Here is a 27061-nt window from a genome sequence, read left to right as displayed (position 1 = left end):
GATTATGGTCAAGTAAGAGTAAGTCTAATTTGGCATATGATTTGTGTGCTGCTGACTATTGAGAGTATTCATCCTCCCTAAAGTGGACATTGCATCAACCATGCAGCAGTCCCACTTCCAAGAGCCACTTGCTTCCCTCTATTCATTCACTTACTGTACTTGCCATATTGGCGACCAGTCTTGACCTTCGTACTGTTTAAAACAAGATTCTAATCCGCACAATGATCATGGGACAAGTAGAAAATAAAAAATTGTTTGCAGGGTGGACCTAAATAAATCCTCAGGCCCAGTTTTGGTGCATGAACTGCAAGCTCCAAACCTCTAAACCCTGTCAGTGAGTGCAATCTAGCTCTCTTCTTTATATGTACTCTGATCACCTATTCTTCTGATTCTGCTTAGAGCATTGACTACATGGACTGCACAGTACCCACACCTCTCCTATTACTACTTAAAGGAAGGATTACCAATAGCTAAACTACCCTAGCTAATCCACCCTAGCACCCAAACCTTCTGTTGTTATGTGTAGCTGAAGATTAGAAAGATATATGCTACCCTAGTGATTTAGAATGCCATGAGCTAGGGAGCACACCTCCCCCCATACCAGCAGTCTGGAGCCAGGATGCCAGTCGCCCCATCTCACAACACCCTTGCAATCAGTGCACCAGTTTGGTCGTGGTCAGCCCACGACCAAAATGGTGCACTGATTGGAATTGTTTTGTTTCAGCTTTATTACTATCTTCCATCATTGCATCAGGTCTGGCACTGCTTCTTCTCTGGGGAATACTCCTCTACCAAGCTCTCTAAATCAAAGCTATTGATGCCTCTACCTACTGGTGTTCTGAGCTTTTTATTTAATTCCAATGATCTTCTTTGCCTCCCTGACTAACTTTACTGCAATTGTGTGCCTCTTTCAGTCGAAGAAGAGGAGGAAGGGATGGCACCACTTACATCACATTTTGTTGTCACCCTGGAAGTCTGTGATCTGGCATAATGCTCTCTTTGCATGGTAGATTACAGAGAAGTCTTGAAAGAGCAAATTGTTCTGCCTTTCGAACAGCAATCCTTCTTTTACCATGGGTATGTATTTGATCTTCTCCTTAAGATGAACATCGTGGACACTGCAAAATGTCTTGAGGTAAATGTTTTTGTGGCCCAGTTGAGGACATCCTCTGTGATACATCCAACTCCATAGGGGCTGACTAGTGTAGTCCCAAAAGGGTCCAAAACATCATCCTTAGGTATGCTTGTACATCACCCCACTCTGCAGCAAATGGGAATCTCCTAATCCTTATATGTTTTTTCCTAAATTGATTCTCTAGATCTTCTTGCTTCAGAAGATTCATATTTTGCTCTTCCAGCATCCCCAACTTCTGATTAGGTTCTTCTTTCTCAGAAGATCTACTATCCATAATCTCTTCTAACTACAGCACATGCTTCCCAGTTAATGTATTTCTAAAATAAAAACAACTATTCCTAAATTGCCAGCCACATGTGCACATAGGTCATGAAGCATGCATGAGTTGATGGCTATAAACAAAACAGTTTTCAGCCTGGACCTTTAGAGCCAATATCTGTTAGCTTTGCCAATGTTTGTTATAAACACAGTGGACTGAACATATGCCATTATGAGTTAAATTAAACTTGTGATCACTCATTTTGTGACGTGGCATTTAAAGAATCCTCTTCTCTTTTATCATCAGAAAAGGAACACCAGTGGCAACCTTGAAAAAAACATAATTACAATACAGTCTCACGTTTGTATTCTAAAGCAAGAAGGTGTATTTATGACCAATGTTCTCTTTCTGATACTTCTTTGTCCGGCAGCGATCTGTGAATGTATTACTCATATCTGAGTGTAGCCACCAAATGCAATAAACAAGCAAAACAGCAAACATCTAAAATAATTGACAGCATACTTCCTCCGAAACATAGGTGTAAACAAAATGATAAGGACTTCAAATATTTTCCTTAAACCATGCCTAGTGGTTGCTTAAATGCAAAAACAACAGTTGATGGACAGAATGCAGAACAATGTCATACATTCACTCCAATACATAGATCGGGGCCTAACTCCATCTTTTTTGTGCTCACCATGCCATTCCAGTTTGAACCCAGCCATATGCAAATCAGTCTTGACCCTTTGCTCCAGGGGAACAGTCCAACCTGAACTGCCAAGCCTGGTCCTCCCGGGACTGGAAAAAAGCATCCTAGGACCGGTTTCAGGCTTTCAGCCCTCCTCAGCCAGGATAGCTTGATTCCAGTGGTATTGCTTTGTTCGCCCTAGGTTGGCAGGGTATACGAAGACTTAGGGCTTGTGCTCCCTCTGTCACACCTGATTAAAGACAGCCTGGCTAAAGAGGGTTATGACCCGAAACTGGTCCCAGCATGCTTATTTCGGTAAAGGGAAGACATGCCTTGGCAGTTCGGGCTGGACTGTTCCCTTAGAGGCACAGGGTCAGACTGCTTTGCATATGGCCATGTTTGAACTGGGGTGGTGGATTGAGCTAAAGAATTATGATGGATTAAACCCAGATCAGTTGACCGGGGGTGAGCTTGATTCCAGTGGTATTGCTTTGTTCGCCCTAGGTTGGCAGGGTATACACAGACTTGGGTCCTTTGCTCCCTCTCTCACACCTGATTCAAGATAGTCTGGCTGATGAGGGTTATGAACCCAAAACCGTTCCTGGCATGCTTGTTTCCGGTACAGGGAAGACATGGCTAGGCAGTTCAGGCTGGACTGTTCCCATGAGGCACAGGGTCAGACTGATTTGCATACGGCCATGTCTGAACTGGCATGGTGGAGTGAGCTAAAGAATGATGATGGATTTAACCCAGATCAGTTACTGGGGGTGAGTGTTTGATTAGCTCAAACGCTCCGTCCATCATCTCCTATGTTATCGCTTTGTTCGCCCAAAGTTGACAGGGTATGCCCAGACGTGGGTCCCTTGCTCACTCTGCCACTGGATTCAAGATAGCGTTGCTGATGAGGGTTATGAACCCAAAACCGGTCCCAGGATGCTTGTTTCCGGTCCAAGGAAGACATGGCTTGGCAGTTCGGGCTGGACTGTTCCCATGAGGCAAAGGATCAGACTGTTTTGCATATGGCCATGTCTGAACTGGGGTGGTGAAGTGAGCTCAAGAAGGATGATAGATTAAACCCAGATCAGTTGACTGGGGGTGAGTGTTTCATTTGCTCAAACGCTCCGTCTATCATCCCGTTTGGTATTGCTTTGTTTGCCTTAAGTTGGAAGTGTATGCCCAGACATGAGTCCCTTGCTCACTCTGCCATGGGATTCAAGACAGCCTGACTGATGAGGGTTATGAACCCGAAACTGGTCCCAGAATGCTTCTTTCCGGTCCATGGAAGACATGGCTTGGCAGTTCGGGCTGGTCTGTTCCCATGAGGCACAGGGTCAGACTGATTTGCATATGGACATGTTTGAACTAGGGTGGTGGAGTGAGCAAAAGAATCATGATGGATTAAACCCAGAACAGTTGACTGGGGGTGAGTGTTTAATTAGCTCAAACACTCCGTCCATCATCCCCTTTGGTATCGCTTTGTTCGCCCTAAGTAGGCAAGGTATACCCAGACTTGGGTCCTTTGCTCCCTCTCTCACACCTGATTCAAGATAGACTGGCTGATGAGGGTTATGAACCCAAAACCACTCCCAGCATACTTGTTTCCGGTACAGGGAAGACATGACTTGGCAGTTCGTGCTGGACTGTTCCCATGAGGCACAGGGTCAGAATGATTTGCATATGGCCATGTCTGAACTGGGGTGGTGGAGTGAGCTAAAGAATGATGATGGAATAAACCCAGATCAGTTGACTGGGGGTGAGTGTTTGATTAGCTCAAACGCTCCGTCCATCATCTCCTTTTGTATTGCTTTGTTCGCCCTAAGTTGACAGGGTATGCCCAGACATGGGTCCCTTGCTCACTCTACCACTGGATTCAAGATAGCCTGGCTGATGAGGCTATACGCTGCGGAGGAGTAAGAAGGAAAAGATCAGGATGGAGGAGGGAGTGAGAAAGTTGGAGACGTTAGAAGAGGGTTTAATTCTGGCCATAAGTAGGCAAGATCCTATAGAGGGGATTTTGTTCGAAATAGAATTAAATAAAGCAGAGGCAGGGGAATGCTTGGCACGGAAGGCGGCGGGGAACTTCTTAGCGAAGAAAGAAAAGTGCCATGAATACAATGAAAGGGTAGGCCACCTATTGCCAATTCGGACTAGGCAAACCTTAGCAGCAGGTGAAATAAAAGAAATCAAAGATGGCACAGGGAATATAGTATATAAGGTGGAAGAGGTGCAAGAAGTATTTAGGAGATTTTATGAAAATATGTATGAGCAAAATGTAAACAATACAGAGGCTAAGATTACGGAATATCTGGCGAATATACCACATGTAGGGTTAAGTGCTAAGGAGAAAGAGAAGTTATACCTCTCATTAACACTGCAGGAAGTAAGAGAGGCGGTGACTAACCTCCCATCAGGGAAAGCAACAGGGCCGGATCAAATCCCGGCAGAATTTTATAAGACTTTCTGGGATGTAATAGGGGAGGACATGTGGGCTATTTTCAGACAGGCACAGGTAGGTAGGGTGGTACCACACTCTTGGGCAGGGGCGGAGATAATAGTGAAATAAAAGAAGGATAAATCCCCACTAGAACCAGAGTCTTACAGGCCAATAACACTCTTAAACGCGGATGCAAAAAAAAATTCGAAATCGCTTGGACAAAGATTGAGTAGGGTTATCGAGGGGTTAGTCATTAAATCGCAGCATGGGTTTATCCCAGGGAAAGGGACCACCCAGCATACAAGACAGATGATTACCATCTAAGACGCTGCGGAGGTTGCAGGAGACCCTGTCGCGGCTATATTTCTTGATGCAGATAAGGCATTTGACAGGGTCTCCTGGGACTATTTGTAGAAGGCTATGGAGTGGTGTGGGATAGGCGCGGGTTACATCAAACCAATACAGGCCTTATACAAACAGCCGGCAGCGAGGGTAAGAATTAATAAAACCTATACAAAGGCAGTGCAGATAAGACGCGGGACCAGGCAGGGTTGTCCAGCCTCACCTTTGCTGTTCGCATTATACCTGGATCCCATGTTAAGGAGACTTGCTAGCAATAATAATATCCCCCCGGTTATGCTGCATGAAAGGGAGTATAAATTATTCGCTTATATGGATGATGTGGCCATTATAACACCGGAACCAGGGAGAGCGATAGCTGAAATAGAGCAAGAGGCAAGGACCTTTGGGTTAGTATCAGGATATCTGATAAATAAGGGGAAGACACAGGTAGTGCAGAATAGGTTTACAATAGATCAGGATGCTAGGGTGGTACCCGAAGCTGTATATCTTGGGAATAAAGTGACTGCAGACTTAGACAGACTAGTAGGAATAAATATGGAACCTTTGCTAGGGAAAGTGAAAAGAAATACTGAAAGGATTAATAATCTACACCTGACCCTTATGGGTTGCATTAATGTGACCAAAATGGTCACATTTGCGAAATTCTTGTATATCTTCAGAGCTGTTCCTCTCTTCTTCGACTGCATATGGTTTAACAAATTAGAAATAATACTCAATAGACTGATATGGGCACTGGGAAAGACCAGGAGAGCTTATCGATTTATGACACTCCCCAGGGATAAGGGGGGCTGGGGGGCACCTGACTTCAGACTCTACTACTGGGCAGCGGCACTGCAGTACTCTGAAGGGCTCTTAGGTGAAGGAGGCTCTAGTCAAAGGGCTGGCAGACCTGGCGTCTCGAATGTTTACGAAGCACTGGTTGGGAGGGAGGCTGAGAACGGATTATTAAATAAGGTGGATTATAGCTACTTCAAACACACTTGGTTTTAAGACTCTAAGAGCAGTATACAATATCTGGAAGGCGGTTGCAAAAAAGTTGGGAATAGGTAGATATAATAGATATACAAGATTGTACACAAATCACTCACTCACACAGGAGGTCTTTAGGGATACAGTGATGAAGGAGTGGGATATCAAGGGGATTAAGAAGGTAGGGGACTTATTTGACACTGAGGTGGGAATATTACAATTTCAGGAAATTCAAAGCAAATTTGAGATACATGGAAGTAATTTTTTCAAGTATCTACAAGTAAGGAGCTATTTCATAAATAAACAGGGAGGACGCATAGGGTTTAGCCACTGCAGAACAATGGATTACATAGAATGGAGTAATCACTGCACAATTAGGCAGCTATATGTAGAACTTTATGCACTAAAAAGTGATGATAGGGAAAAACATGCTGGCAAATGGGTGGAAAAAGATGGTTCGTGCCCTGAGGGACTACAGGATTCTTTAGATCTAGGACGGACAGTTCTGTGTTTGGCGACGTTATAAGCGCACCATTACAAAACACTATACTCGCTTTACCACACGCCTGCCAAAATCGCACAGTGGGGAGGGGTTACAGGAACAACTTGTCCGCGTTGTGACTTAAGTAATGCTGATATTGTACACATGTTTGCGCAATGCCGACAACTGCATACACTCAAGTTGGCAATTGAGGAATTCTTGGAGGGGTCCTTGGGGATTAAGACCAAAATGACAGATGAATTAATAATGCTAGGGGTGATCGCAGGAGCTGATGGCCTCCCCACAGAATTTCTGTTTATGATAACAGCAGTATATAGGATTGGCATTGCAAGAGCATGGCTTGACAGGACTACACACACATTTCAAACGTGGGTAGCAAGGCTACTATCTAAATACAATATGGAGAAAGCTATATATGACAAGAAGGGCAGAAGGGCAAGAACATTGGGGGGTAGGATATGGCAACCTATTGAGCAGTGGAAAAACAGGGTAGGCTAGCGGAGGGTGTTCCATTACTGGGATCAGAGGGGAGAATTGTATCTGTTGCATGAAAGCAAATTGGGATGTATAATTAGGTGTGTATTATTGGTGGGAAAATTTTTTTGTTTGTTAATGTGTATTTTGAAATATGTGTGATGTAATATGCATTGGAATTCTTGGAAAAAGAGGAAAAATGAAAAAATATAAAATAAAAAAAATTGACACGAATCCGGTCGCAGTATGCTTGTTTCTGTTCCAGGGAAGACATGGCTTGGCAGTTCAGGCTGGGCTGTTCCCATGAGGCACAGGGTCAGTCTGATTTGCATATGGCCATGTCTGAACTGGGGTGGTGGAGTGAGCTAAAGAATAATGATGGAATAAACCCAGATCAGTTGACTGGGGGTGAGTATTTGATTAGCTCAAACGCTCCTTCCATCATCTACTTTGGTTTTGCTTTGTTCGCCCTAAGTTGACAGGGTATGCCCAGACGTGGGTCCCTTGCTCACTCTGCCATTGGATCCAAGATAGCCTGGCTGATAAGGGTTATGAACAGGAAACCGGTCCCAGGATGCTTGTTTCCGGTCAAGGGAAGACATGGCTTGGCAGTTTGGGCGGACTGTTCCCATGAGGCACAGGGTCAGACTGATTTGCATATGTCCATGTTTGAACTGGGGTGGTGGAGTGAGCTAAAGAATGATGATGGATTATACCCAGATTAGTTGACTGGGATGTATGTTTGATTTGCTCAAACGCTCCGTCCATCATCCCATTTGGTATCGCTTTGTTCCCCCTAAGTTGGCAAGGTATGCCAATACTTGGATCCCTTGCTCACTCTACCATTGGATGCAAGTTAGCCTGGCTGATGAGGGTTATGAACCCGAAACCGGTCCCAGGATGCTTGTTTCCGGTCAAGGGAAGAAATGGCTTGGCAGTTGGGGCGGACTGTTCCCATGAGGCACAGGGTCAGACTGATTTGCACATGGCTGTGTCTGAACTGGGGTGGTGGAGTGAGCTAAAGAATGATGATGGATTAAACCCAGATCAGTTGACTGGGGTTGAGTGTTTGATTAGCTTAAACGCACCGTTCATCATATACTTTGGTATCGCTTTGTTCACCTTTATTTGACAGGGTATGCCCAGACGTGGGTCCCTTGCTCACTCTGCCACTGGATTCAAGATAGCCTGACTGATCAGGGTGATAAACCCAAAACCGGTCCCAGGATGCTTGTTTCCGGTCCATGGAAGACATGGCTTGGCAGTTCAGGCTGGACTGTTCCCATGAGACACCGGGTCAGACTGATTTGCATATGGCCATGTTTGAACTGGGGTGGTGGAGTGAGCTAAAGAATGATTTTGGATTAAACCCAGATAAGTTGACAGGGGGTGAGTGTTTGATTTGCTCAAACGCTCCGTCCATCATCCCCTTTGGTATCACTTTGTTTGCCCTAAGTTCCAGGTTATGCCCAGACGTGGGTCCCTCTGATCTGGGGTGAGTGTTTGATTTGCTCAAACACTCCATTCATCATATCCTTTTGTATTGCTTTGTTCACCCTAATTTGACAGGGTATGCGTAGACGTTGGTCCCTTGCTCAATCCGTCACTGATTTCAAGATAGCCTGGCTGATGAGGGTTATGAACTCAAAACCGGTCCCAGGATGCTTGTTTCCGGTCCAGGGAAGACATGGCTCGGAAGTTCGGGCTGGACTGTTCCCATGAGGCACAGGGTCAGACTGATTTGCATATGGCCATGTCTGAACTGCGGTGGTGGAGTGAGCTAAAGAATGATGATGTTTTAAACCCCGATCAGTGGACTGGGGGTGAGTGTTTGATTAGCTCAAACGCTCCGTCCATCATCTACTTTGGTTTTGCTTTGTTCGCCCTAAGTTGACAGGGTATGCCCAGACGTGGTTCCCTTGCTCACTCTGCCAATGGATTCAAGATAGCCTGGCTGATGAGGGTTATGAACCCGAAACCGGTCCCAGGATGCTTGTTTCCGGTCAATTGAAGACATGGCTTGGCAGTTCGGGCGGACTGTTCCCATGAGGCACAGGGTCAAATTGATTTGCATATGGCTATGTCTGAACTAGGGTGGTGGAGTGAGCAAAAGAATGTTGATGGATTAAACCCAGATCAGTTTTCTGGGGGTGAGTGTTTGATTTGCTCAAACGCTCCATCCATCATCCCCTTTGGTATCACTTTTTTTGCCCTAAGTTGGCAGGGTATGCCATGACTTGGATCCCTTGCTCACTCTACCATTGGATTCAAGATAGCCTGGCGGAGGAGGGTTATGAACCCGAAACCGGTCCCAGGATGCTTGATTCCGGTCAAGGGAAGACATGGCTTGGCAGTTCTGGTGGACTGTTCCCATGAGGCACAGGATCAGACTGATTTGCATATGGCTATGTCTGAACTGGGGTGATGGAGTGAGCTAAAGAATGGTGATGGATTAAACCCAGATCAGTTGACTGGGGGTGAGTGTCTGATTTGCTCAAACGCTCCGGCAATCATCACCTTTTGTATTGATTTGTATTGGTGCAAAGCAGTCCTTTGAGCGTCAGCGCATGGAGAAAGGACGCTTTCTTTTGACGTAGGGCACTGCAGCAGGAAGGCTTTGCAACACTGTCCTTCACCCAAAAATTGCTAATGTGTCACAATAAGTTCCCTAGCTTAGTTCCATCCTATTAGACACAGTCGGAACACTCTACACCTAGGGGCATATTTCCAAGGAATTGGGGTAAGGCAGTATAGCAAGTCATTTTGCTGCGCTGCCCACGCCCATTCAAAACGGAAGGAATGCATCTTATTTACAAGATACAATGCATTCCTATCCTTTCAGCGTGTGCGGGTGCACAATTAGCAGCCATGTGCCAATGCAGGCACCCTTGCACCATGGTGCAAGGGTATCTGTGTTGTTGGAAGGATTATTTATGTGCAGTAAGTGACACCTTCCTGCACAAAAACTATCGTTGGAGGCGTTTTCCTTATTCCGTGTGGGTGGCAGTCTGCAGCACACTGGGATAAAGGAAAAAAACAAAGGGAAATGTAAACATTTCTCCTTGTTACGCCTGCTCTAAAGAGGCTCACTGTTTTATCACTGCCCCAGGTTTCCAAGATATTGGGCAGCATCAAAGTCCATGGGTATTGTGTGGGAACACCCACAGTAACCCCCATTGAACACCTCTTTTCTATAGAGTAAGGCAATTAACAATAATGGGGTATCCCAGTATCTCACAGAACCTGGGGAATTGTGACAGTATATACTAAGAGTGGGTTCTGTCGAGGAATGTACAATTGTTTCAAAGAGTGTTCATTTATGCTGATTACCTAGGAGAACCAATAAATGGTAAACAATCAACATTGGGGCCCGAAACACAGGACTGGTCAACACATATAAGGTTAAATACATAAGTGCCATATATAAATTACATTACATAAAACAGAATCCAAATGATAAGATACTCCACATTATCAACAAACTTAGAAAAATGAAGGAATGAATAAAGGGTGAAGATACACATTTGACTCTCACCTGCTTTAAAGGCCTCCTATTTGCTACAAGATAGTAGGAATCACAGAATCTCAGAAGTCCTCATGCACATCACCGAGAAAGCCACGCATCTAAAACCATTTGGTGGTTAAACACAGGAGAAGATAAACGCTTCAAAAAATCAACTGATTACAATGGAAATAAGGAATAACATTGGGTTAAGTATTAAAAATTGATGTTAGATTTCTTTTGATCAAGAAACCACAAAGTTCCAATTTGGTGTGTATTATTTTTTATTTCTTGATTTTTGTTTCTTGATTTTTTACATTCGTACTTCATCTTCCTGTCATGGTTCATAAATTAACATGATTTTCTGTTACAGAGATCATTTTTGGTATTCCAGCAGCTGACACATGTTTTTGATATTATAACAGACAGTTGTTATCTTGTGCAAAAAGTAGTTAGCAACCGTTTTTGCATCAAGCAAATGAGAAGTCTGTGTTTATTCTTAATCAGGGGGCTACAGGTCTTGGATAAAATCCCATGTCCGAACAGAGCTGATTTGTTCGGACATGGGATAAAAATATGCTCTGTCCAATGCTGAATCAAGACACACTTAAGTGATAACCATCTATATCATCTCATTCAGTGTGCATTTTATTTCGTAGCTTTGCCCCTAAGATCCTATCAATAAAGGGAATGTTGATGCAATACCTTAGCATTATGCATTGGGCTACATAATTAACATAGATCTAAAAATCTCATTTCGGTGACAAACAGGCGGCATTATCCGTAATCAAAGCAACATTATCATCAACTAAAAATTCATATTTTTGGAAAAAAAATCTTTTATTAGCTAAAACAAATATCCAGTTTTGGAAAGAATAATAGATTTCTGATCAAATGTTTGATTTAAGGGTGACAGAGTAGTGACATATGAATTTAGATTCAGTGTATCTTTCTCTAAATAAGGGTAAAAGGTCATAGGAATCCTATAGATGCTTAGAACATGCAGAGTAGGGTAACCCGTCTTGATGTTTCCTCAGATTTATTAAGACCATCGTTTACTGTTTCTTGCAAATGTATCCATTTGCACTCACGTAAATTGGGAATGGATGTCAGCCCCCTCCTCTGGGGTTATTAATCACTTTCAGTAGTATCACCATCTTAAACTCTCTGCTGTGTGTTGCATGCAATTACAAAATTCAACCAAGGGTGCACCCTGTGTCTTGCAGAGCATCCTTGTACAATGTTGTAGGATTCTAACTTTGACTTTCTGTCTGACCTGCCCCACATATAGCATATCACAAGGCCATGTGATAATATAAATTACATCTGTAGAACTACAATTCATGTGATGTTTATGTTTGTACCTATGAATGGAGTGCATAAAGTATTTTCTCTCCAAAGTGAGGTTGTAAACCTTGCATTGCACACATTTGAAGTGGCCTACTAAAGGAGGGAACAGTATTTGGGTCCTGAGGTCAGGGGTTGGTGGTGTCCTCAAATAAGAACCAACCACACAATCTTGTATATTATTTCCCCTTTTGAAAGCAAACAGTGTTTTTTCTTCAGTGTCAACATTGACTGAGATTAGGGCCCAGCGCTTGTTAATGATCTTTTTAATCCTATTGATTCTATTGATAAACGTAGATTCACATACTAGACTGTTGTTTAATACAATACAGTTGCTGTTAACTTCAAGTAAAGTTTCTCTAGGGCAATACCTCAGTCTTTTTCTAGCTCTTTACAGTAAGCATTGGGATAACCTTGTTCTCTCAGCGGCATCATGTGTGGTCCGTTTCCCCCCAAAAAATCCCCCCTATATGCACAGTTTCTGTGGAGCCGTAGAAGCTGACCATTGGGTAAGCTATCACTCAGGTTCCACAGATGGTGGCTAGAATATCTGAGTAGCGTGTTGCATTCCATGGGTTTTCTGAAAAGTGTTGTGTCTAGTGTGTCATCCACAATCTTGATACTCAAATCTAAATAATATATCTTGTCTTGGCTGTGTGTCAAGGTAAATTGTATGTTCAAAGATCTACTATTCAATGACATGAGGAATTCTTGCAAGCTATGTTTCTCCCCAGTCCAGATCATCAGTACATCGTCAATGTACCTCTTCCAAAGACTAACATTATCAAGAAAGGTATTGTCGGAGTTATATACATAGTTCTTCTATCCATAAACAGATTAGTCATTTCCGGAGATAATCAGCTCCCATAGCCACCCCCTTTGTCTATAAAAAAATCGTAATTCTTTTATTTTTGAAAACATGCAAAATTGGAGATTAGTATCATATGAACCATGAGGACCCCGACTGGATAAGGTGCGTATTTCTATATAAGGATAAAGCAACAATTCCGGATCACAAGCCATCCATGACATTAATACCATCGCTGCTGATGGTATTCCCCTCCTGTCCTGACCCTCATCTATTCCCATTGTTCATGACGAGCTCAGCTCGTCATCAGCACAGGTCAACCGTGCGCCATGACGAGCTGAGCTCGTCATGAGCATCGAAGGGGTTAAAAGTTACAGAAAAGAAAAAGCTCAACTAAGCAGTATAAAAAATTGCACTCAACTCATTCCGTACCCCGTCACCCCTCTTAGGTAAAAACATTGCTTAGCACAGTAATTTTCAATTCCCACCCGAATGACATGATGTCAACCACTAATTGTTGTCCCATTGTGGTGTGTGGTTCCAGTGAGAGGCCTCTATATCCCGCCCATCTTTGCCATATGTTGTGTGTTTCTATTGACATCCTCGAGCCGTAAAAACTGGGAGTTCCAAACCTATATTGAAATCCATACCACTTTTCCAAACTCCCAGATGGGGTAGGTTCTCCCCTTTCCATTGTCTGGCAATGGAAGAAAAATGTTTGTTTAACTGAACACAAAAGTAATATCAGAAATCACTCAGAGAAGTCAGTGGTGGCAGTTCATTTCACCACGCAGAAACACAATATCAGCCAACTGAGATTTTTGGTATTGGAACTGGTTCCTCTTTTCAAAGGAGTTGATAACAGGAAACGCTTATTACAGTGTGAACCGATTTAGATAAAAAATTTAACTGATGTCATTCGAAGGGTCTTAATGACAGAATGGAATACAGTTGTTTCTTGTAGTATGTTTGTTTATATCGATATTGATTTTGCTCATCTTTTGAATACCAGATTACCCAGTTTTGTGATGCACTTTTCATAACACATTCTAAATTTTCCCAACCTCTATTTTTCTTATCTTCTTTGGTATTTCTCACACTATACTTTTTATTTTTTTGTAATGTATGCCCTTGCATTTTACTCGCCCCAACATGGCGTTGGTTTTTCTCCACCCCAGAGTCCTTTTTTCATGTAGATCACCATCACCCATAAGTCCTCCCATCTATTTTGCAGAAGTTGTACAGGCGTTACGGTTTGACCGGCCACAGCACCCAACCGGAATGAGCACTTAAACTACTGGCAAGGTAAGCCATAACTCTCATCTTAGATGATGATACAGTATCACAGCTTTTTATTCATTTCACGTGGTTATACCCATGTTGTACTTTTCATTCCTAGTGTCGGAACTCATTTGTAGTATGGGCAGTGGACGTAGGTCTTTAAATTTCACCACTAAACGGCATTGACTAGGTAGGTTCTTCATTTTCTATGAGCATTCATTTTTAATGAGCACTTTTTTCATGATGCCTGAGAACACAAGAATTTGACTCACACATCGTTTCACCTATATTGGTATAGCGTTCACTTTCAACTATCACCGTTTTGCAATGACCGGGAACACAAGAATTTTTATTCACATTCCGTTTCACTTGCATCTGCACTTTGGTGATTCTTGTACTCTATGCACTGCTCGGTGGTACTCAGTTTTCTTTAGTTCGTTCTCATCACGTATACATGTGATCATATTTGTTCATGTATCAGCATGTACTCTAACTAACACGTGTGACTACAATTACAAGTGTTTCAACTTTTCGACCTTCCTGACTTTCATGCACTAAGTCTTTTTTCTTATGTATCTTTGTTTTCTTATACACCCTTTTTTTCTTATGTATCCTTTTAACATCGTGGTACTCACTGAGAAATCCAATGTTTACACAATACTGGAGGCGTTCAGCGCTTGATTTTGGGTTTTATTTCTTTTCAGAGAAATTAATCCCCTGATGAAGGGTTTATCCCAAAAAGCATTTTAAGTAAGTAAATAAGTAAGTATTTTATTTAGCATAGTTTTTTAAAACCATTGCTACAGAGTATCTCATGACATTTCATTTATAAATTACAATTTTAACAAATTGTATAAAAATGTACTAAAAATCCGTAAAATCTGTGAAAAATATTTGTTTAGCAGCATCCGACTCAGTTCTTTATGACTATAATGTTGCTCTGTCTAAAGTTAGCGCCGGGGTCGGCATCTTGATTTTGTGGCATTCTCTTCTCTGCTTGTCTCAAATATTTAAGCAGTCGGCAGTTCAGCTGCGTGTCCCCTGGTGCAAAGCATACCAGCACGGCCTGCCTCCTTGTGCGGAGGCCTCTCTGGTTAAAAGGGGGCTTTAAGAGCTGTTTCCGTTCCTGTGTTAGTTCTTTGCACGTACAGAGCAGATGCAGCATATCCTCTTTTTTTCCTACTTTTTGTAGTCAGTGTGGATAGTGCTTTATGCATGGTAGCAAGCCAAGTCGGTACTTCAGGAATTGTATTTTAATGGATTTGGCAAACCCTAGGCCTAGGTTCTTTTGAGCAGCAGGAGAGGTATAGGAGCTCAGGATCATCCAGCCTTGCAATCTTCTGGATAGGGCTGCCTTGTCTTTGATCCAGAATTGAGTCTTTACTGTTTTCTTTTATATTTATTTTAGAAGGCAGTGGCTTATAGATCGTTTCCAAAGCTCAAGGAGGCCTAGGGTGGTCAGGCTTGCTAGTAGGTATTTTGTTGCAGGTGATGTTTTTTTTCTGTTGTAGTTCTGACCACAAATACCAGTTTAGGGTTCCTGGTTTTGATTTTCTCACTTTCTCCTAAAAGATGACTGTCGCACCTTGTCTTGCAATGGTCTGTTTTTGAACACCAAAATCGAGCCTAATATGTGATGGAGAGACTCTTGTTGGTAGACCAAAGACTATTCTGTACACTTTTGCAACCACACCATCCAAGATTCTGGAGTCCCTTGCCCTCTGTGCCTCACTCCCTTCGGGTACTGTAGGCAGGAGTTTTGCTCGTATTACTTCAACCCGTGGGGCAAGCGAGGGGCCGCTCAGTTTGGAGTTAAGGTTTCTCAATGAAATTGCAAGGGCTGTTCCCTTCTTTTTCATTGTGTCCCTTCGGGTAGCCAAATGCCCCCTTTGTTGATGATCACCCCCAGATATTTATATTCTTTTACTGAGTCTATGCGGGCCTTACCCCAAAACCAGACAGGTGTATTCTTGGAAATAATTTTGATCGTCATAGGTTTGGTTTTCTCCAAGTTGATGTTCAGATTATTTGCCTCAGAGTAATCAAATATGGTGTTAAGAAGATTCTGTAGACCCACCTTCATTTGGCTGATCGGAACTAAATTGTCAGCATAAGGTAGACATGGTAGAGCTAGATGTCCGACTTTTGGGGAGTGCGAATTTCTGGTGTTTAGTAGCGGGATAAGGTCTGCAAGAAATAGGTCAAATAGGGTTGGGACCAGCACGCAGCCTTGCGTGAGTCCTTTTGTTGTTGGTATCCTTCTTGATAAGGCTTACCCGTCCCCCAACTTTACTTGGATCCCGGTTCCAGTATGCAGATTAATTAGCAGGTTTAGTACAGTCTGCGGTATGCCCCAGCCGGACAATTTTGACCAAAGTCTGTTGCCATTCACGTGATCAAAAGCGGCCCAGTAATCGATAAAACATAAGTGTAGTGGCAGTTTTGTAGTCTCTGCTTTATCTATTAACAGAGCCATAGTGATTATGTTTTTTATCTTTCCCACAGATTTGGAGAAGGCAGGTTGGTTTAAGGGTATAATTGAGTTTTCTTCTGCCCAGTTATGCAATTCGTCCAGCAGAGTGCCTGCAAAACATGTTGTCTCAATATCCAGAAGGGCAACTAAATGATAGTTCCTAGGCAGAGTCTTATCGCCCTACTTAAAAATAGGTGAAATGATCGAGGCATTCCAGGACGAAGGAAGTAGGCCTGTCTGCCTTACTTCCATGAACAGTGGACAAAATACTTTTGCCCAATAATCTGCATTTTGTTAATAAAGCACAAGTGGTATTCCATTTGGGCCCGGCGCCGCTTCTTGTCTTTCCTTCAGTATATAGCTTTGTTTTGAGGTGATCATTTGAGGTTAGGAATCCCAACAGTTCTCCTTGTATTATCTCTGAGCTGGTCTCAATAAGTAATAAGATATGTTCTTGGTGAAAGTGATTTCCAAGGTAGATAGCCCAGTCCTCCTCAGATATATTTGAAGACAGACCCTTGTGTATTGGGTGGGTAAATCTTTTTATTGTCTCCCAGAACCTTGCACTGTCTTTCCGCTTGGAATCTGCATGAAATTTCGCCCATAGTCTCTCCTGGCTTCCCAAATCACTAGCTTCAGCTGTTATTTCTGCCGTTGTAATGCTGCTAGTTTTTAAGGTGTTAGTTGGAGACCACCGTACCTGATGTAACTTATAATTAATAGTGTTATTTATTGATCTTATCTTACTCTTTTGGATCCTGGTAAAGTTGGAATTGCCGCTGCGGCTTTGCTGTGTTCTTGATTTAATCGAGACGGCAAATGATTTTGCCAAGGCGTTCGTATTGTTTGTCCATTTCTCAATCTCATTGCCGCCTTCACCAGATTCAAATAAAAATGTTGCTGCTTGCTGAAAGTTCTCTTGCGTCGATTGTTCAAATCTTATTTTCCTATAGTTGATTGTGGTGGGCATTCCTGGCTGACCCTTCCATCTCATGAGTTTTGGCATACTTGTGCGAAGAGTGAGCTCCTGAGACTTGTGATCACTGTCGGCTTTGTCACCCATTCTGAATGAAAAGATTTCATTAAAAAGGTTTAGAGACAAAAACGTACAGTCCAGCGTCAAGTTTTTGATTAGTGAATGATGAGTGAATGCTGGAGGAGTGTCGCCTATGCTTCTACAATTCACAGCTCTGAGGTTTAGATGTTCAAGTTCCTCAATTAGGCATTGGCCGGTTTTTGTAGGTAGTTCTGATGAATTATAACCCTGTTGTGGGATGTTCCATAGCTGGTTCCGTATCATTACTTCCTCCGCTACTGATGAGCCAAGTAGACGTAGGTTAAAATCCCCTGTGAGTAATGTATCTTGTCTTTTGATCTCACTCATGCAGAGCTCTACAAAGTTCCCCAATTGTTCTGTATCCTTGATTTTCTTGTTGGGGTGGATATAGGTGTTTATTATTGCAAAATCCTTGTTCCTGTTACCTGATGGCCCAAATGAGGTGGAGATTTTTATGGCTATGGATTCTGGTGTTATCAACCAAACTATGGGTCTGATTAGGATGGCGGACGGATCGCCAACGCATTGCAGGCGGTGGCGATCCGTCCGCCATCCTTGCCCGTCCACCACCTATTTCCCCCCGGGAAAACCGTCTGCCACTTTTTCGCCGTGGTCGTCTTGCGACCGTGGTGGAAAAGGTCTAATATGGCGGCAGTGTCTATCAGACACCGCCAGCCATATTAGGATGGGCTGAGGGAAATGCCTTTCGTAAAGGCATACGGTCCTTGCTTTGGGGGCCCGTTGCGGGCCCCCAGGGTGAAGGGGTGGTAGGGGGTGCACATGGGGGTACCTCTGGTACCCCCCTGCGTTTCACAGTACAACATGGCAGGCACCGCGCAGTGACTGTCATGTTGTGCTGTGAAACGCAAAACATGCATTTTTGACATTGCGGTGGACGGTGCTTTCAGCACCGTTGGCCAGAATGTTAAAAATGCGGGATGCACCCGCCACAGTGGCGGGTGCATCCAAATTCGGGGCATGGTACCTCCGCCCTTGTGGCAGACGCTCCCTGCCCCAGACAGGATGGTGGGTGGACTTTGTCCGTCCGCCATCCTAATCGACCCCTTAGTGAGATGAGGTTGTACATTCATTTATCTCATAGATTGCCAGACCTCCCTGCAGATGTCTATATCTTGCCTTTTTAAGTGCTGGTGAAAAGAAGCGTAAGTATCCTTGTAAGTGTGGCGGATCAGTCAACCACGTTTCTTGGTTGATTAGTAATTGTCCTTGTCGGCCATCTCAGCCTCTCATGACAAATTCCTTGTTGTGGAAGATCTGGACGATGTATCTGTGTCTCCTGTGGCGGCCGGTGAGCACCCTCTTTCCCCTCTCAATATGGATGTTGGAATATTGGCCCAGTTTGTGTCACGACTGCTCCCGGAACTTCAAAGGTGGCGGCTCGGCAACGCACATGCTCGAGGAGGTCAGGCAGGCTTAAGAGCCTGACTTCCCCCCCATTGCAGCGCTTTGCGTTCTGACTTCGACCATGCACCGTCATTTCCGGTGTCACGGCATTTCCTGATTGCAGAATCCCTTTGTTTCCGGTTTCGCAGAAGTCTCCGTGTTCTGGACCCTTGAATCCTTTGTAATTTCTCCGACCTTTGTTTGCTGCCCTGCTATGCTCTCCCTGAAATCCCTCGCTACGACACCCCCCTTAGCATCGATCCTTGAGCTCATTATCGTTTATGCCTCCCGGTGGCTGGACTCCTCCCATTTGTGCTCCACGGGCTGGCCGGACTGCCTTAGTCGGGTTTCGTCGTTCGACCGGACCTGTCGTTCCGTCGACTGGCCGGACCTGGGCTGGGCGGTTCCGCTGGTCTTTTTGGGAGTTCTTCTGGTTTTGGGAGTTCTACCCGTTCCCCTTAAGGTATTCCCCTTTTCAATTTGCCTTTATTGGAGGAGCTTACTTTCTCATTAGTTGGCTGCTGTCCTCTCACAGCCCACAACTCTGTTTGGGATTGCTACAGCAGAAGACAGCACTACTCTCCAGCAGGAAGTACTGGTAAACAGTGCCCAGCACTGCGCTGTTTTTTGATTACGTATTTACTAATTGAGAATTCCTGTATAACCAGCTTTGTTTCCTTGTGAATTGTAGGCAGTACATGTGGAGGAATTACTACCTGGTTCCATATTAACAGTTCATTCCTTCAGTACTATATGGTGAGCTAGGGTTTGAGGGGGAAATAGTGAATCAGAAGTTAAATAGACAATTTTTAAAGTCTTTTCTTCTCTTCTTGTAGAGAAACATTAGCTACTTGCACTTCTAATACTTGATTTGGCATAAGGAGAAGATATTTAGGTAACTATACTTTCCACACATAGTTCTTGAGCCCCACTGTTCTACTGTCTTGTAACATATTTCTTCCCCTACAGTTCCTGCCATATCACACGCCAGCCAGCCAGTGGAGGGTATAATTGCACCAACCAGTAGAAAGTATCGCTCCAAGGATTTCTTCCCCGACCTTTCCTTGTTTTGTTTCCCTTCTTCCCCCTCGAGCACCCCCGTGATCTAGAGTCTGATAGTCACGGCGGTGTTGGTGGGAAGTTGCGGACCTGTCTTCAGCTCCTGGGCGCTCCTGCGGAAACACAGTGAGATCCGTACAGTTTGTCAACCTTCTATCTACAAGCTGCTGGGCTACCGGCTCAGGGTAGCCTGGTGTATTAATAGGTTTGATCTTTAAGCCCCAGTTTTCTAATGTCAAACTTTCCAATAATATTTTAAGTGCCGTACTTGCCAGTGTCCAGGTAGTACATGTGACCTCACCTCCCTTGCGGTCAGCCTGATTGACAAACTCCACTGAGTCCAGAGCTGTAGAAGTTACCTCTGATAACCAAGGCATATGCAACAGCAGCCTCAGTATATTCTCTCTGTTTAGTATGTCGTATGCCCCTCTTGATCTATATGCTGGTATGAACTTCAGCGTTTTCCCATTCTTATTAGGGACATTCACTTGATTGTCTAGTTGTTGCCAGTTGATGGACTCACAGTTGTTGGTGCTTGGTAGGGTTAGGAAAATGTGAATATGGAATTGCCATGGTCAAATGCACAAATGAGAAGTTTTTTGAAGAACATTAAAATTCACATGTGATGGATAATATTGTGAGTTAAAAAAGAAAAGAATAAACACACAGAAAGTATAAGCGTCTTTCAGCCCTTAGGAGTGCAACGAGGGGACGATGGGCGAGGTTCACCCAGCGCTTTTCAAGCATTATTCAGTTTATGCCCAGAGGTTAGAGGGCGTCACCCTATTTGCACTAAAGGTGATCGACAACAAAGGAATCTTGAGAATCGCCTGAAAACAGTGTGCTTCACCACTCTTATATTTCCGTTGTCTGACAATGCCATGTTTGGCAACGGTGAGGCCCAGAAACAGTAAATACCATTTGTATCTATTACCCCCCACTCCCGCCATGCAGTGCAAGAGCAGGAGCTTCAGGGATCTGGCGAGATCCCATGCCAATACCTCTGCCAGGTAAATGGCCATCCCCGCCAGATGCCATCTAAGGCAGTGCAAAGCAATTCTTTTTAGGAACATACCCTCTTCTCATTGGCAGTGCAAACACTCCTCGAGAGTCGATGTCTAGTATAATATCCCTGTGGAGATACTTAAATTGTATTACCTTCAGGCGTGCTGAGACCATCGCCCCCTCCTTGGAGTTTCCATTGCTTCTGTCCAGTCATCGTCTTCAAGTGAGCCTTAATCAGTCGCCCAGGCCTGCCTCAAGGTGTCTAAGGTGGTAGGGCTGTTTGTAATTAGAGACTGGTAGATCTGATGATCTTGTGGACTCCTAGATCGCCCATCAGAGGTTTACCATCCAGAGGGCTAAATTCTGGGATTGTGGTACGGTCTGGATGTAGGGATGCAAAGCATGTCTTAATTTTAAATATTTATGTTGACTGTGGGGCATAGAACCTTCCTTTTGGAGGTCTTGAAATGGTTTGAGGACGGGACCCCGCATAACATCTCCCAAGGATTAGATCCCAATACAGTCCCATCCTGTGAAGCCCTAGAGGTCTGCCATGTGAGGGAGGAGTCTGTTTTGCCTCAACAGGGTTTCTCGGCTAATGCAGCCCCAGATATCCCATTTGGCGAAGAGATTGGTAGCAGGCTAAGATCACCACCCTCAATGCTGGGGGGAGATCTTTTGGGTACGATCTGTTGTAAAGAAATGAGTATAGAGACAGCTCTCCATCATTCCAATCTATATGCCTGGTCGCTCCTGGAGCCAAACCACTATTCATTCAGTACTTTCAAGTGCACTGCTACATGGTAGGATCATACATCTGTGGCTACTATGTCACCACAGTATGTGGATTGAAAGCAAGTGCGAAGGGCTACTCATGTGGTGCTCCCTCTCCATAAGAAATGACCCAGCACCGTGTTTGTCTAAACCATGAAATGAGATCAGATAGGGATGGTATTGCAGTTGATACCAGATGCTGGGTAGGGACACCATCTTAAAGGTCTACCGTACAGAGACAGGGCAAGGCTTGACCATGAACAAACTTCCACTTTTACGAGTTCTGTCAAGTTGCCCAAGTTACACTCTCAAGAAACTGTTCTGTCATCCAACAAAAAGACCCCTAGGTAGTTTAGGCCACTTGTTGCTAACGTAAGTTCTTCTGTCCAACGTCTGCCACCCAAAGGTCCCTTCAACTACCAAACAGTGAATTTCTCCATATTCATTTATAGGCCTGACATTTCCTCAAAGGGTAGAGTAATTTGAAGGATCCTGGCGCCTGATCTATGGTGGTCCATAAAGATGTAGATACCTCATCTGCATACCAATCTATGTGATCTGAGATCTCTGGTGTCCACTCAAAGCCGCACAACAGCACATCTCATCGCACCCACACGGCCAGATTTTCCACGGCAAGAGCAAATAGGAGAAGGGATAAGAGCCAGCCGTCTCTGGTGCCACCTCCTATAGGGACCAGGGCAGATACAGAGCCTGCAACTTGGAAGTATGCTGTAAGGGCAGTGTACAATAATCACACATAAGCCAAAAAATGAATGCCCATGTTCAAATGTTTCAATAATATAAACATATTCATCCAGATGACTGAATCGAAGACCTTGTCATTATCGGCCAAAAGCAATGCCGCGGAATGAAATTAGGGTGGTGCACTACAGCAATTGCATTGTGGGCACTGCGTATATTATGATTAAGCATGGGTGAATTTTGCGAATCTCGCATTCGCGAATTTTGCGGATTTGCAAACTCGCAATCCGCAAAATCAGCGAATTCTCGCGAATTTTTTTTTTGGTGTTCGCGCGGGTTTCTGCCAGTTCGCGAGGGTTTTTGTACAATTTCGCAAACGCGAACTTACCTGTCGGGTCGCAAGTTTTGCGAACTTGTTGTTTCTACGTGTCCAGCGTGTTTGGGACACTCTTCTTCATCACTGCCACCCTCTGTCACCACTGCCACTCTCTGGTTCACCCATGCCACCCTCTGGCTCACCCATGCCACCCTCAGTTTCATCACAGCACCCTCTGGTTGTCCAGTGTACATTATTGTGGCAAAGCAAAGCACACCTTCCCTGCCTCAAGTGACCTGAATTAATTTGGGGCTGATTAACGTGTCACAGAATATTTTTTTTAGCTGGCACCTGCTTCCTTAGTGCTTCCTGATTAGTGATCTTTTGCACTTGCTAAGTGCTTTCATTGTTGCAAAATTAGTTACAACACCTGCCCTGCCCCAACTGACAATAATGAATTAGGGGCTGATTAATGTGTCACTGGATTTGAACTTCCAGCCTGGCTCCTGCTTGTCTCCCTTAGCTGTAATTCAGGACCTTTGTGGCATATGTGTAACTATTCTGAGGGTCAGAGCAGGGTCACATAATAGTTGCAAGTAGGCAACTGAACTCTGGAGGGGCCCCTCAGGAAGCACTACAGGAAATGGCTACTAATGATGAGCTTGAACTTTTGAACCTGGTAAGTAGTTTCAGTTTTGCTAAGATCGTATTTCTGCAATTTAGCGCTTATTCGCGGGGCTCGAAGTTGAACTGGGAAGCCGTGAACTCACGCGAACAGTGCGAGCAAGCCATAAAATCCGCTGCTCGCGGATTTGGCGGGAAATTCGCGAATCTCGCGGATTGCGAATTTACCGAAAATCCGCAAAATCCACGAGCGGAACGGATTTTCCGCCCATACTTAATTATGATGTGTCGCCTACTAGGGCATAAAGCCGGTTTGATCTAAGTGTGTCAGGTCGGGCATGTGGGGTAGCAATGTATTGGTCAGAATCTTTGCTAGCAATTTAACGTCTATGTTCAAAAGGGCTATTGGCCTGCATGATGAGCAGAGCTCTGGTGGGAGACCCATTTTCAGGAATAATACAATTTCTTCATGCCTCCAGTCAGGAGGCATAGGGTTTTCTTTCAGGGCAAGATGGATTGTAGCTAAATAATAGGGTCCCAGAAGGGGTATGATGCTTCAAAAAAGTAGCAGGGCCCAGGATCTTTCCCAGATTTAATTTTGGATATGGCGGTAGTCAATTCCTCCAACATAATAGGAACTTCAAAAGACTCTCAGGCATCTGCGGATAGCCCCTTAGGCGGTATGTCCCGAAAGAAGTCATCAGTCTGGGATTCTGTCAGGACTTTGCTTTTAGCATACAGGGTTTGATAGAATTTAGCGGAATGGTGGGCCATCTCTTCGGGGTCTGTGAGTGTCGTGCCATCACAAGTTTGAATTGCTGGTATTTAAACTGGTTTCAAGGCATATTGGCACAGACTATGTAGGAGCTTTCCTGTTTTGTCATTCCACTGATAGATCCTTCTTTCCGAGGCCAGCCAATCACATTTGGCCTCTTCCGGCAGTTCCCCTTTATATTCAATCAATCAATCAAGAAATTTAAAAGCGCGCTACTCACCCAAGAGGGTCTCAAGACGCAGCAGGGTGCATCTCCGAGTCAGCCGAAAAGCCGGATCTTGAGTCTCTTCCTGAAGGTGTGCAGAGTAGGGGAGCGTCTGATGTTGACTGAGAACTCGGTCCAGGCCTTTGCCGTGATGTAGGATATGGCTCTTCCACGGGTCTGGGTCTAAGGATGCACAGTATTTCTGCTAGGGCAAGGTCGGGCGAGTGGAGGTTTCTTTTGGGTATTTTGGATTGGTGTTGTGGAGGGCTTTGTAGACGTGGCTTAGTAGCCTGAAGGTTATGCTCTTCTGGACAGGGAGCCAGTGGAGGTCTCGCAGGTGTTGGGTGCTGTGCTCATGATGTGGGAGGCCGAGGAGAAGTCTGACTGTGGTGTTCTGGATTATATGGAGTATGAGTAGCAGGGATTTGTTGATTCAAGCACAGATGGCGTTTCTTTAGTCCAGTCTGCTGGTTATGAGTGCATGGTTGATGGTCTTTCTGGCTTTGGGGGGATCCACTTGAAGGTCTTCCAGAGGGTGTTGAAACAGGTGGAGGCAACAGGCATTGACTTGGTGAGTCATGGTGAGAGAGGAGTCGATTATGATGCTGAGGTTCTGGGCGTGGTCTGTGGGGGTGGGGGTTGCCAAGGGCAGTGGGCCACCAGGTGTTGTCCCAGGCTGCAGGGTTGGGAATAAAGGACGAGGACTTCTGTCTTCTCTGAGTTGAGCTACAGGCAGCTGCTGCTCATCCAAGCAGCGATGTCTTTCATTCCCTCCTGGAAGCTGAATCTGGTGGTTTCAGGGTCTTTCGTGATGGAGAGGATGAGCTGGGTATCATCAGCGTCCTTGACTTCGCTGAGGGGTTTGGTGAATTGCTGGATGATGCTGAAGATTTCTTTTGAGTTGCTGGAGTTGGTGAGGATTCTGTTCTGGATGTAGGTCCTTTTGGTGGATCTGATGAGTTGGTGGTATTCTGTCATGGCTTTCTTGTAGGTGATGTGGTCTTCTGAAGTTTTGTGGTTCCTCCTTCGTGTTTCAGGACGTCTGCAAGGGAGTCTGGCCTCTTGCAGGTTGGTGGTATTTTTTTGGCAGTAAGCCTAATTGACTGCGGGTGCAACCCCCATCTCTCTCCCTACCATTTCTCTTTAATTCCAAGATCCATGCTTTCATTTGTAAGAATTTCAGTTTTTTTCATCGCCTCACTGCTGTACAGTGGCTAATGTTGATCCCACGTATAGTTGGTTTCATGGCTTCCCAAAATACAATGGGAGAAGCGGCCACTCGTCATTGAATGAGAAGTAGGCAAGCAACGCTTTGTGTATATATGTTCTGTAGAGTAAATTGTGCATTTGCCATGGCAATAACCACCAGCAAAGGATAGGCCTCTTGGGCACGCCAACAGTTGCAGTCCCACCGGGGAGTGGCCCGAAAAGCCTCTGGCATAATCTCTACTTCAGGTATTCTGAGAGCATGTGCGCTGGTAACAAAGATATAATCAAGCCTGTAAAATGAACCATGGACCGTGGAGAGGTACGGGTGCAGGGCCCTCCATGTATCAGTACATCCCAACAGTCCTGCCATTTATCCCAGCCTGGACTTTTGCGGTGCCCCACATAACTCCATCTGTCATGCTCAGGGTGTAGCATATCATTTCAATCTCCACCAATGATTGCTAGGCCTCAGATGTTGCCCCCAAACTTCTGTAATATGTTCAACAAATGTTTGGTTCAGGGGTGGGGGGCATAAACACTGCCCAGCACCATGGATTCACAGCCCACTGTGCCCTGCACAAAAACACATCTGCCCTGTGTATCTACCTATGTGTGGATGTGTATGAATAGGACTTCATGTTGAATCAACATGGCTACCCCTCTGGATCCTCGTGTAAATCCAGCATGAAATATGTGTGTGAAGCCGAAGCGGGCCAGGTATTGTGTTTTGGTCCCTAGTAAATGGGTGGATATCGGCCCCCAGGTCCTTCACTTGTCTAAGAATGGTGCTGTGTCTAACCTTACCTAGCAGACCCCGGACATTCCATGTGATATTGTGCATCTTCCTAGCTGGAGCTCACTTACCCTGGGTTGTTAGTGGGATACGGGACATGTATGATCAGGGATGTAACCTACGGGAGGGCTACTGCTTTCGGACAACAAATGCACTAACATAATTTTGTAAAACAGAACTAATAACCAAACCCCACTTCCAAGCCACCCTCCCACCCATTCCCACCCCAATTCCTAAAAAACTTTGAAGCTTCTGTCGCAGAGGAGATTCTGCACTGGTCCAACAGGAATTAGGCACAGGATTCGTCCAATGGATTGCCAAACACCCCATCTACTGCTTGTGTCCTGTGAAATTCAAAATGGTCTGCTCAGGTAGAGTATCCCAATAATATACCAGCGTAGTTAGTTTTGTCACTAGTATACATCATCCTGCCCTTTTCTATTCTTTTTGACTGGTGTGGTTTTGAAGATATGGAATCAGTTGCCAAGGGTGTCAGTTCAAACACCAACATGTGATCTAGAGTGCCAGGATGACTGTGATCGATGTCTTTGCTTGTCTTTCTTGTTAGTCTGACTGTGTTGTGAGAATTCAGATGATGAGTCTGAGTCCCGAGGTGGGGTGTATGAGGATTCAAATGTTGAATCTCATCAGTGCATGTAAACACCTCCTCAGGTGTGCCTAAAACATGGTGCGGTCCTTATAGCTGACTCTCAGACAGGCTGTGAAAAGCAGCGCATAATAGATTTCTAGATCTCTGAGGCTTGTTATCACTGCAGTGAAGGACTGGTATTGTTGTCCCAGCTAGGTGTAATCTACGAAAATCATCATGCGATGTGAGACAAATGTAAGGGACTCTTGTATCCTGCACCATCGGCGAACACTGTCTGACTTAATGGAAATTGA

The sequence above is a fragment of the Lissotriton vulgaris genome, unplaced genomic scaffold (assembly GCF_964263255.1).
Source record: "Lissotriton vulgaris unplaced genomic scaffold, aLisVul1.2 SCAFFOLD_755, whole genome shotgun sequence".
Classification (NCBI taxonomy): Eukaryota; Metazoa; Chordata; class Amphibia; order Caudata; family Salamandridae; genus Lissotriton; species Lissotriton vulgaris.
The sequence above is the reverse complement of the archived record's forward strand: the minus strand, read 5'-3'. Positions refer to the sequence as shown.